The sequence below is a fragment of the Bison bison genome, unplaced genomic scaffold (assembly GCF_000754665.1).
Source record: "Bison bison bison isolate TAMUID 2011002044 unplaced genomic scaffold, Bison_UMD1.0 scf7180017864234, whole genome shotgun sequence".
In the NCBI taxonomy this organism is placed as follows: Eukaryota; Metazoa; Chordata; class Mammalia; order Artiodactyla; family Bovidae; genus Bison; species Bison bison.
In genome coordinates, this window is record NW_011494806.1 from 486726 (window position 1) to 498270 (window position 11545).

The 11545-nt window shown below is 38.1% G+C and overlaps 1 pseudogene; it reads left to right on the top strand.

Annotated features, from left to right (window-relative positions):
* The first annotated feature begins 1042 nt into the window (after window positions 1-1042).
* On the top strand, window positions 1043-1450 carry LOC104993151 (annotated as a pseudogene).
* Window positions 1451-11545: the final 10095 nt, after the last annotated feature.

Consider the following 11545-nt stretch of genomic DNA (forward strand, 5'->3'; position numbering starts at 1 on the left):
GTTCTTTAATACTATTTGGACCCAGAGAAGAGTGTCCTGGTTTATGACCACTCCAAAATACACCACCAAAGCTGTATAGTACTGTGGAGCCACTGAAAAGCACCACTGAAAGTGGTCAAAGAAGTGCTAAGAATGAAATGGAGGCTATCAGAAGGCCAGAAAAGAAAACTCAGGAGAGACTGTGAAGGGACATCCAAATCCAATGAAGTGACCAGATCTAAAGGCTCAGGAGAAAACGAGTGGAGAGTAGATATAAAGAAGACTTTATCATTTGTTTTGCATTTAATGGAATGAAAGACAAAAATAAATTTGTGGCAGTGATATTCAGAATTGCAGTGTCCTGGGGCAAGGGTAGGTGAGTGAGGGCAAAGAATAACTCATTAGTAGTGATTGCTGAATAAAACCAGTGTGATGACATAAAAATCTAAATTATACAGCCAACTCTGCTTAATCTGATTTTATACTCACCCCTGATTAAAGTTGAAGAAAATGAACTGTAAACAGTGACTGTGGTCTAAAGCCTAGGAATAAGAAAGACACAATTCACATCTTTCTTTTGCTGTGTGACCATGGACAAATTACTTAACCACTCTGTTTATTCTCCTTACCTATAAAATAGGGATAAAGTACTCATCTCATGTGATTATGATTAGGGTCAAATGAAATAATGCTTATAAAAAGTGTGCATAATGCTTGGCACTTAGTATAGGCTCCATATTAGCTAAATGCTAGCTGTTTTTGTTGTTTTTGCTGAACTAGTTTCTGGCCAATTGATAATTCTAGTTGTATTTATCGGTATAAGTTAATGATTTATCAGATCAGATCAGATCAGGTCAGTCACTCAGTCATATCCAACTCTTCGCAACCCTGTGAATCGCAGCACGCCAGGCCTCCCTGTCCATCACCAACTCCCGGAGTTCACTATGATATATATATGTAATGTTCTTATATGTTGGTTAGTATAAGTTAGTTGTCTATGGTATTTGAACATCACATGTCTCTTTACTAGCCTATCAGCTCTTTTGAGGATATCTTTGTTCCTATGTTGTTGGGTGTTGTCATTATAGACATGCCTGAACTGGCTAAGTCTGCTCCTGCCCCTAAAAAGGGCTCTAAAAAAGCTGTGACCAAGGCCCAGAAGAAGGACGGCAAGAAGCGCAAGCGCAGCCGCAAGGAGAGCTACTCCGTGTACGTGTACAAGGTGCTGAAGCAAGTCCATCCGGACACTGGCATCTCGTCCAAGGCCATGGGAATCATGAACTCCTTCGTCAATGACATTTTCGAGCGCATCGCTGGGGAGGCATCGCGCCTGGCACATTAAAACAGGCGCTCGACTATCACATCCAGGGAGATCCAGACCGCCATGCGCTTGCTGCTACCTGGGGAGCTGGCCAAGCACGCCGTGTCCGAGGGTACTAAGGCTGTCACCAAGTATACCAGCTCCAGGTAAATATAATATGCCTAGCTGCTGTTAACAGAGAAGGCAATGGCACTCCACTCCAGTACTCTTGCCTGGAAAATCCCATGGACGGAGGGTCTGGTGGGCTGTAGTCCATGGGGTCGCTAAGAGTCAGACACGACTGAGCGACTTCACTTTCACTTTTATTCCTAACAGAGTGCCTGGTATCTGCAGATACATCATAATTTTTCAACTAATGTATCACTATTATATTGGGTTGTGATAGAAATTGTTTTCCTTTTTAGAGTTGCTTTTAATAATTTTACAAAGTTTTGCATTAATTCTCTCTCATCTCTAAGAACACAGTGAAGTGAGAGCCATAATGGTGTCACTTACATGAGCAGAAGAGAGAAAAAAGAAGAAAACTGTAAAAATCAGGTGAGAAATCTGCACAAAGGATTGTCAGTAGCATTTCAGTAAAGCATAGAGAATGATGTTGTAAAAATACTTCCATCCTCTAAAAATTCATGGATTAAGTGGACCTATGTGTTAAAATATAGAAGTAGTGTTTTAACTATTTTAAATTTAATATAGATTGGGGATTCAGGTCTTCCCATTGCATAAGAAGTTAACTTTAACAGGTCTGATAAACAGACAAGTCCCTGAAAGGGGGCACTAAAGTTGGGCTCCTTCAAACTGAAAACCTGGGGGAAGAAAGGGATGAATTGTGAATGGATCTTAGAGAAAATAATTTAACAGTGAGTGAGGGAACTCAGGAGGAGCTGATCTTATTAAAGAGGACAGAAAGGAGATGTAAGCATTGAAAAAGAAACCTGGAGCAGAGACAAAGAGAAGCTTTGGAAAAAAGTATAGGCTCTGTAATTTCAGTGTCCGTTGTGTGAATTCTCTGAAAAGATGACAGGAACCCAGGAGACCAGGGTTCGGTTCCTGGGTCGGGAAGATCCTCTGTAGAAGGAAATGGCAATCCACTCCAGCACTCTTGCCTGGAAAATCCCATGGACGGAGGAGCCTGATAGGCTACATACAGTCCCTGGGGTCTCAAAGAGTCGGACATGACTGAGCAACTTCACTTTCACTTTCACTTTAATTTGGCAAATGTTACTGAATGCCCATTCAGTGCAGTTGCTACATGGAGAAAAAAATACAGCCCTCAGTTTTGTGGTTACCAGAGGTGGGGGTGAGCAGAACGGGAATTGGATATAGTCAAAAGGTACAAACTTCCAGTTTCATGTCTAAAATAAGTAAGTGCCAAGGATGTAATATACTTGATAAATATAATTAACACTGCTGTATGTTATAAATTAAAGTTGTTAAGAGAGTAAATTTTAAGAGTTCTCATCACAAGGAAAAACGTAATTTATATTTCTTTAATTTTGTGTCTATATAAGATGATGGGTGTTTACTAAAATGTGGTAATCATTTCACAATATATGTAATTCAAGTCATTATGCTATACAGTATCAATTATAATAATAAAAAATAATGTAGTTTCCCACGGAAAAGAAAGAAAAATAAAGTCCTTGCTCTGAGGAAGTGAGTAATTAATGAGGAGAGGAGAAATGAGAAAAGCACATCCTTAGCTGTAAGGTGAAATATAAAAAGTCAATCTGTGAAGAGCAAAGCAAAATGAGAGCATAGAGGAAGACTGAAATTTACATTTACTTGAAGGATCAGATAAAGCTTTACAGAGGGAAGATTGTTGGGGTCTGGAGGGATTTTGCAGGTAGAGATATAGAATGGTTTATACAGATAGAGGAGAGTTTGAATAGAGTCAGAGAGAGTCAGAGTCAGGCATAGAGCAGGGTGGTCTTCGACAGAAGCAGGTAGGCAGACAACTTTGAGAAACAGAGTTGTGAGAATTCAAGTGAAAGGAAGCATATGTTGGAAGACCTTGCATATAAACTAGAGGAGTTATATTCATTCTGCAGAGAATGGGTGAGAATTACACATTTTGACCACAAGAGCAATAGAGTTAGGATTGTGGAAAGGCTTTAGGAAGATTCATCTGGAATAAGTGCGCTAAAAAGACTGGCAGAGAGGAGCATTAGGATATTGTTGTGGTTCAGGAAATTGACCTTGAACTAGGAAGGATGGTGGCAGGGAAATGGAAGACTGGGATAGATTACAAAGACACTGAGGAAGGAGAATCTAAATACTTGCCAACTAATTGGATGTGGGATGGAGTGAAGAAGCTGACAGGATTAAAGATGACCTAGTGATATTGCCAGAGAAGGCAATGGCACCCCACTCCAGTATTCTTGCCTGGAAAATCCCATGGACAGAGGAGCCTGGTAGGCTGCAGTCCTTGGTGTCGCTAAGAGTCGGGGACGACTCAGCGACTTCATTTTCACTTTCACTTTCATGCATTGGAGAAGGAAATGGCAACCCACTCCAGTATTCTTGCCTGGAGAATCTCAGGGACAGAGGAGCCTAGTGGGCTGCCGTCTATGGGACGACTGAAGTGACTTAGCAGCAGCAGCAGTGACATTGCGTCTGGATGCCTAGGAGACTGGCACAATACAGAATTCTCCAGGTAAGAATACTGGAGTGAGTAGCCATCCCCTTCTCCAGGGGACCTTCCTGACCCGCGCTGCAGGCAGATTCTTTACCAGCTGAAGCACAAGGGAAGCCCAGTGGCATTGTGTCTGGATGCGTGGGACACAAGCGCAAGACAAAATGAATAAACCTTTTTCACTCCTCTCAAAAACCCCAGGGAAAGAAATGGAAGACTATAAACATGTATTCGATACAACTTACAGTTCTTGCTTCATCTAGAGAACTCTCTCTTATTCTTTTCTGTAACTGTTTTGGTGTCCTCCAGTTCTGCAGAATCCTCTCGTCTTCCTGGCTTGTTAAGAGAGGAGTTAATACAATTCTGTTTAGCTCTTAAGATGTTAACTCTTTGCAGATCAGAGCTTGAAGGTCCTGCATTTTTTCTGTTTCTGCTGTGGCTGGAGAAAGAGCAGTTAAAACATTCTTTAACATACCAACTTCTCAACTAAAGCTAAAGCTGAAAAAGTATTTATTTGATCTGAGATTAACAGAAGTGTGTTGGTGTTGCGAGAAGGATCTTTGAATCACTCCCTGAAGGGCAACAACAGTGGGAGATTTTCTGGAGCCCTGAGATCTCTTTGAAGGTAACAAACTCTGCTACATTGGTGGGATCAATGTGCCTACTCAGTCCATGTGTGCCAGGACCCTCTGAAGTAAAAGAATGTATATATTTCATCATTGTGACCATAGTTTTCAAACCAAATACTGGGATGTAATTATGCAACAATAGAACTTGATATTTGAAAATCAGATGTTCTTTAAAATTCTGCATGCTGGTCACTGCATTCATACTATATATTAAGTGAAATCTAGTTTCAACTGTTACATGAAATTCTCTTTTATAAAAAATATTTATTTATTTTATTTGGCTGCACAGGGTCTTAGTTGCTGCATGCGAGATCTCTGATCTTCACTGCAGCATGCAGACTGTTTTGTTGTGGTAGGTGGGATCTAGTTCCCTGACCAGGGATCGAACCTGGACTGCCTGCATTAGGAGCTTGGAGTCTTAGCCACTGGACCACCAGGAAAGTCCCAAAATTCTCTTTCTTATGCACACTCAGTATATACATTCAAAAGAGATTCCCAGGAGGGTGAGCATATGTTTAATGGACACAGTGTGACTTCCCTATGTCCTATGAATAAACTAAGAGAGACAATTAGGATTTATAAAGATTACTCAGAACACAGTAAGTGTCCCAGTGAAAACAAGAAAATCTAATTTAATATTTTCCCCAAGTCTAAATGTCAGAATTATAAAAACTGGCTTTTTCAGCACCCAAAATTACTTCTTGCCCAAGCAATTTCTCAGGGATCATGGGTCTTCTCTCCTTTTTTGGCTTATCTAACCAGAATTAGTTCTGGGCAAAATTTTGAAGTAGGCCAAGTTTGTGTTTGGTGATTTTGCTCTCTTTTTTCTGAATCTCTGATTTTTTAAACGTTTCCTCCTACTCCTTTCAGACAACAAGTTACCTCTTGCTTTTCCCCTGACATCCTCACTACATTTTAGAATGAATTTATATTATTTGATATTTTTTTCACTAGGCTTAATATGCTTTTTTTAAACAATCATTTTAATTATTTCTTTATTTTTGGCTGCACTGGGTCTTCGTCGCATGGGCTTTCTCTAGTTGTGGCAAGTGGGGGCTACTCTTTGTTGTGCTGCGAGGGCGTTTCATTGCAGCCGCTTGTTGTGGAGCACAGGCTCTAGAGTTCGGGCTCAGTAGTTATGGTACACAGGCTTAGTTGCTCCACGGCGTGTGGAATCTTCCTGGATCAGGGATCGAAACTGTGTTCCCTGCAATGGCAGGCAGATCCTTATCCACTGTGCCACGAGGGAAGCTCCAGGCTTAATATACTTCTAAATGTAGACTATAAGGCTTTGTTCATTGTTAAAGAAACAAGTCATCAAGAAGTTGGAGATATAATAATACTATTCTGATTACAAAATGTTAACACATGTTCATGGTAGACACACACAGAAAAGTAAAAAGAAGAAAATTAAATGTATTGGTAGTCATAACACCCAGAAAGAACGACTATTATCATTTTGATTTATGCATGTATAAAGGCATAGACAATAATTAAAATAAAAATAGAATCATTTATTTTCTTTTAAAATTTATTCTTAAAAATTTAGTAAAATACTCATAACAAAATTTATTATCTTAATAATTTTTAAGAGTATAGTTCAATAGTGTTAAGTATTGTTAAAACACAAAATTCAACTTGAGTAAATTTTAAACATCTTATTGGTTTTCTTCAACAATCACAAATTAGGCAGAATTCTATCTAGCAGACCAAAAGGAGCTCCAAGGAGCTGTACAAAATGAGACTTTTATAGGCAGAAGGCAATGGGAACCAGGAAGTTATACGGGACAGAAGAGTGCTTAGTTATTGCATCCTTTAGGAGATGGGTCTATCAGGCAGGTTACCTAAGGGGTATGAATTAGGCAATTCCCAATTGGCTAGTTTAAGATTCCATTTTTGGAAGAAGCAAAACTGTAAGTCAAGTTTTGGTTTGATGACATGGGGCTTAGGATAAGCAACTCCATTTTGGGCCTGTTGTCTTGTTTTTAACAGTATATTCACATTGTTATATAATCAATCTCCAGAACATTTTCATCTTACAAAACTAAACTCTATGCCCATTAAACAACTCCCCATTTCCCCCTCCCTCCAGCCCTTGGCAACCACCATTCTACCTTGTTGTTTCTATGAGTCATTTATTTTTTAAAGTTTTCATTTTTTAATAACTATAATGTACAATGAACATTTAAAAATATTATTAAATATTCTATTGTATAATTATAAATGACTGTTTAATATTCTAGTCTATAAATGTATAATAATCAATTTAATCAATTCTCCACTGATGGGCATTTAGATTGTTTTTTTGTTTTTTTGCCACTATAACCATATTGCATTAAAAATCCTCATAGACAAATCCTTGCTTCCATCCATATTTATTTTTATAAGATGAATTACTAAAAGTAGAATTGCTGGGTCAAATTGAATGCCTATTTTTAAGGCCTTGGATGAATGTTAAAGTGTTAACTGCTCAGTCATGTCTGAACCCTGGACTGTAACCCATCAGGCTCCTCAGTCCATATTTCCAAATTGTCCAACCAACTTTCAGAAAAGCTAAATTAGTTTATACTTCTGTCAGTAGTATCTGTTTCTTCTCATCTTAACAGTAGGAGTATCTTTTAAAAAAAAATCTATTTCATAGTCAAAAATACTAATTCACTATCCTTTTAAAATACATTTCTTTACTTGCTAGTTGCCTTGAACTTGTAAAATATTTATTATCATTATATGTTTCTTTTATAAGTCCCTGATGCATTAAGGATATTAGATTTTTTGCATGTTTTCTATTTTGGTTGTTATATGTCTGTTTTAAGTATTTTGAAACAGGTTGAAAATGAGAAAAGAATTAAATAATGTCATTTGCAACAACATGAAAAAGTTTTATATACTATTAAACCTATGGTGTTCAAAATGGTAGCTACTAGCCACATGTGGTTATGAGGTATTTGAAATGTAGTTAATGTGACTAAAGGACTGAGTTTTTAGTGTTATATTCTTTTTTCCGTGTACACATACCCATTTCAGGTGTAAAACAGTGATTTTTTTAAAGTAACTTCACTGACTAATGCAACCATCACCATAAATCAGTTTCAGGACATTTTCATTCCCCAATTTTATATATTTTAAATTTAAAATTGAAAACTGATACTTGATTTAGATATTAGAAACCTTACACAAAGTTAACAAGGCTTTCTTTTTCATTTCAATACTCGGGTAAAGGGAAAGTAAGGGGTATGAAGGCAATGGCACCCCACTCTAGTACTCTTGCCTGGAAAATCCCATGGGCGGAGGAGCCTGGTAGGCTGCAATCCATGGGGTCACGAAGAGTCAGACATGACTGAGCAACTTCACTTTCATTTTTCACTTTCATGCACTGGAGAAGGAAATGGCAACCCACTCCAGTGCTCTTGCCTGGAGAATCCCAGGGACGGGGGAGCCTTGGTGGGCTGCCATCTGTGGGGTTGCACAGAGTTGGACACGACTGAAGCGACTTAGCAGCAGCAGCAGCAAGGGGTATGAATTCATACCCTTTCCTTTATTGCTCAAATCTACCAATTCAAATGCATTGCCACCTTTCTTTTTGATATATTACCCCTAATTCAGCATTTCTTCAAATTCCCCAAATATATCATTTTTTGACCCCTTCTATTCTGTTTTTATCACTCCCCAGAAGGAAACTGTAGTCAGGGTTCTTTAAACAATGAGAAAGTGAGCAAGGAGTATGTTCTAGGATTTAGGTGGTGATGGTGGTTTAGTCACTAAGTCGTGTCCAACTCCTGCAACCCCATGGACTGTATCCTGCCAGGCTCCTCTGTCCATGGGATTCTCCAGGCAAGAATCCTGGAGTGGGTTGCCATTTCCTTCTCCAGGGGATCTTCCCAACCCAGGAATTGAACCCAGGTCTCCTGCATTGCAGGCAGATTGTTGACCGACTGAGTTATGAGGGAAGCCCTAGGATTTAGGTATCTGAATATAAATTGGGATGACAAGAAGGCAGTGTTCTGGGAGTGGAGATGTAGAATAGGTAGTGATAAAAGGTAAGAATCTTTCTGTAGTAAGAGTTGCCATATGATCCAGCAACACCACTCCTGGGTATATATCTGGACAAACCATAATTCAAAAAGAAACATGCACACCTATGTTCATAGCAGTACTATTTAAAACAGCCAAGACATGGAAACAACATAAATGTCCACTGACAGAGAGTGGGTAAAGATGTGGCACCTATATACAGTGGAATATTACTCGGTCACAAAAAAGAATGAAATAATGTCAGTTGCAGCAACATGGATGGATCTAGAAATTATCATACTAAGTGAAGTAAGTCAGAAACAGAAAGACAAATATCATATGATATCACTTATATGTGGAATCTAAAATATGACACATATGAACTTACCTATGAAACAGAAACAGATTCATAGATATAGAGAACACACTGGTGGTTGCCAAAGTGGAAGGGATCAGGGAGGGATGAACTGGGAGTTTGGGACCAGCAAATGCAAACATATCATACACAGAATGGATAAACAAGGACCTGCTGTATAACACAGGAACTTTATTCAATATCCTGTCATAAACCATAATGGAAAAGAATATGAAAAAGAGTATAAATATATGTATTACTGAATCACTTTGATGTACAGCAGAAATCAACACATTACAAATCAACTATACATCAATAAAATAAATTTAAAAAAAGAATCAGTCTATGGTAATGTTCCTCAGACATGAAGAAAGTTCTCCAAAATTATGTTTAAAGAGTTCCTGAGTAAATTTTATAATGGTCAACCATATGAAACAATTACTATGTGAGATAAAACTTCAGACTTGAAAGGATTTGGGCCAGTTCACATAGTATTTTTATAACCTTTAGATGTTTTCTCAAAAGGTCAATTTCTGCCATCATAGGTAAAATAAGCACTAATTGTTAAATGTGAGATTTGTCAACTGTAAAGTACTTTGTAAGCTGTACAAAGATTAGCTTAATGAAAAACTACCAGAGGATAAAATCTTGTGCTGCAGAGCCAGAAGGAGAACAGATGGCAAGAGTGTTAGAGAAGGCTTAACCTGCAAGAAACCAGATTTAGGTCATTGCTGGGATGAAAATTAGAAGAGAAGCAAAGAAGACAAAGGAAAAAAATAGAGAAAAACATTTAGTAGGAAAGGGAAAAAAAAAACTGAGGAAATAAGAAGTCTTCTTAAGTCATTTATTTTCACAACATTTCCTTGAAAGGACTGGGGCCTATATTAAATAGATTCCACAGCATCATGTACTTATATTTAGTAGCAATTTATTATAAGCAATTGCCTATTTATTCATTTAATACTTGACTCTGTTCTGTACTGGAGTGGGTTGCCATTTCCTTCTCCAGTTACAGTATTGAGCACAATTGCTTATTACATAGCATGTATTTGTTCATAAATACTTGTTCAATAAATAAGTAAAATTTCCACTGTGGCTAATCTTACATTATTAATAACTATGTAATGGTTATATGCACTCTAGAATCAGACTTCCTAGAGTCAGAATCTTAGCTCCATCAAAAACTAGCTGTGCCACTTTAGGCAAATGATTTAATTTCTTTGTGCTTTAGTTACCTCACCTTTAAACTGGGGATAACAAAATTGCCACATGAAAAGTGCTTCACACACAGTTATAGAAAAGTTATGTTTTTTTTCCCTATTATTAACATAATGGTGACCAATAATACTTAAAATCAGATACTACTTGACCTCAAAACCACTAGATGTCATGATTCTGAGTTGCTTTAATATTTCTAATTTTTTCAGGCTTTATGGATAAAGATTTTTTTGCTTATTTTTAAATTTCTGAGCTCAAGGTTTAGTTATTAAGAAAAAGATTAAAAAGTTCTCTGATTAAAAGATATTCAGGTAAAAATAAATCCATATATACATCTTTTAAAAATCCGTAAAAATCTATACCAAATAGTTAAAAATGAATGTTTTTGGAGGACAGAGCACATAGATGTTTTCACTCTCTGTATTTTAATTTTTTATAATAATCATGAATTATTAGAAAAAAAACAATAGGATATTTCTATTTAGAAAGCTTTAAAATAAAAATAGAAAAAAACCCTAAAACACTAGAAACCTTGAGAAGGATATATAATCCAATCAAAGTGACCAATAAACCAATAATATTATTAGCAGTGTGTAACATCTTTTTTGGAGAATCTATACCCTGCTGGCAATGGCACCCCACTCCAGTACTCTTGCCTGGAAAATCCCATGGACGGAAGAGCCTGGTAGGCTGCAGTCCATGGGGTCACTAAGAGTCGGACACGACTGAGAGACTTCACTTTCACTTTTCACTTTCATGCACTGGAGGAGGAAATGGCAACCCACTCCAGTGTTCTTGCCTGGAGAATCCCAGGGACGTTGGGGCCTGGTGGGCTGCCGTCTATGGGATCGCACAGAGTCGGACACGACTGAAGCGACTTAGCAGCAGCAGCAGCAGCATACCCTGTTGGAGAACAGCAGGGGCTGCCAGATGCAGGGCCTTGTGGAAGGGATAACTGATAAGTAATGACAGGCCAGTCAGGAAAGAGCTGTAAATGAAACAATGAAAATGTAGGACTGGAACAGAGCACTCTTATAGGATTTTAGTATGGGAGTCACAATAAAAGTGAATGCTTTCAAATGATTATCATGAGAGCAGTTTGCAGGATCAGCTTGGGGGACAGACTCAATATAGTAAAACAGGATGCATTCAAAGTTTAAGGGTCTTGAAAGTGCTGTGTAATATCTTTACCATATCGTTTTTCTGGTACAATATAGTTTCCTGTTGGAGAAGGCAATGGCACCCCACTCTAGTACTCTTGCCTGGAAAATCCCATGGACGGAGGAGCCTGGTAGGCTGCAGTCCATGAGGTCGCTAAGAGTCGGACACGACTGAGCAACTTCATTTTCATGCATTGGAGAAGGAAATGGCAACCCACTCCAGTGTTCTTGCCTGGAGAA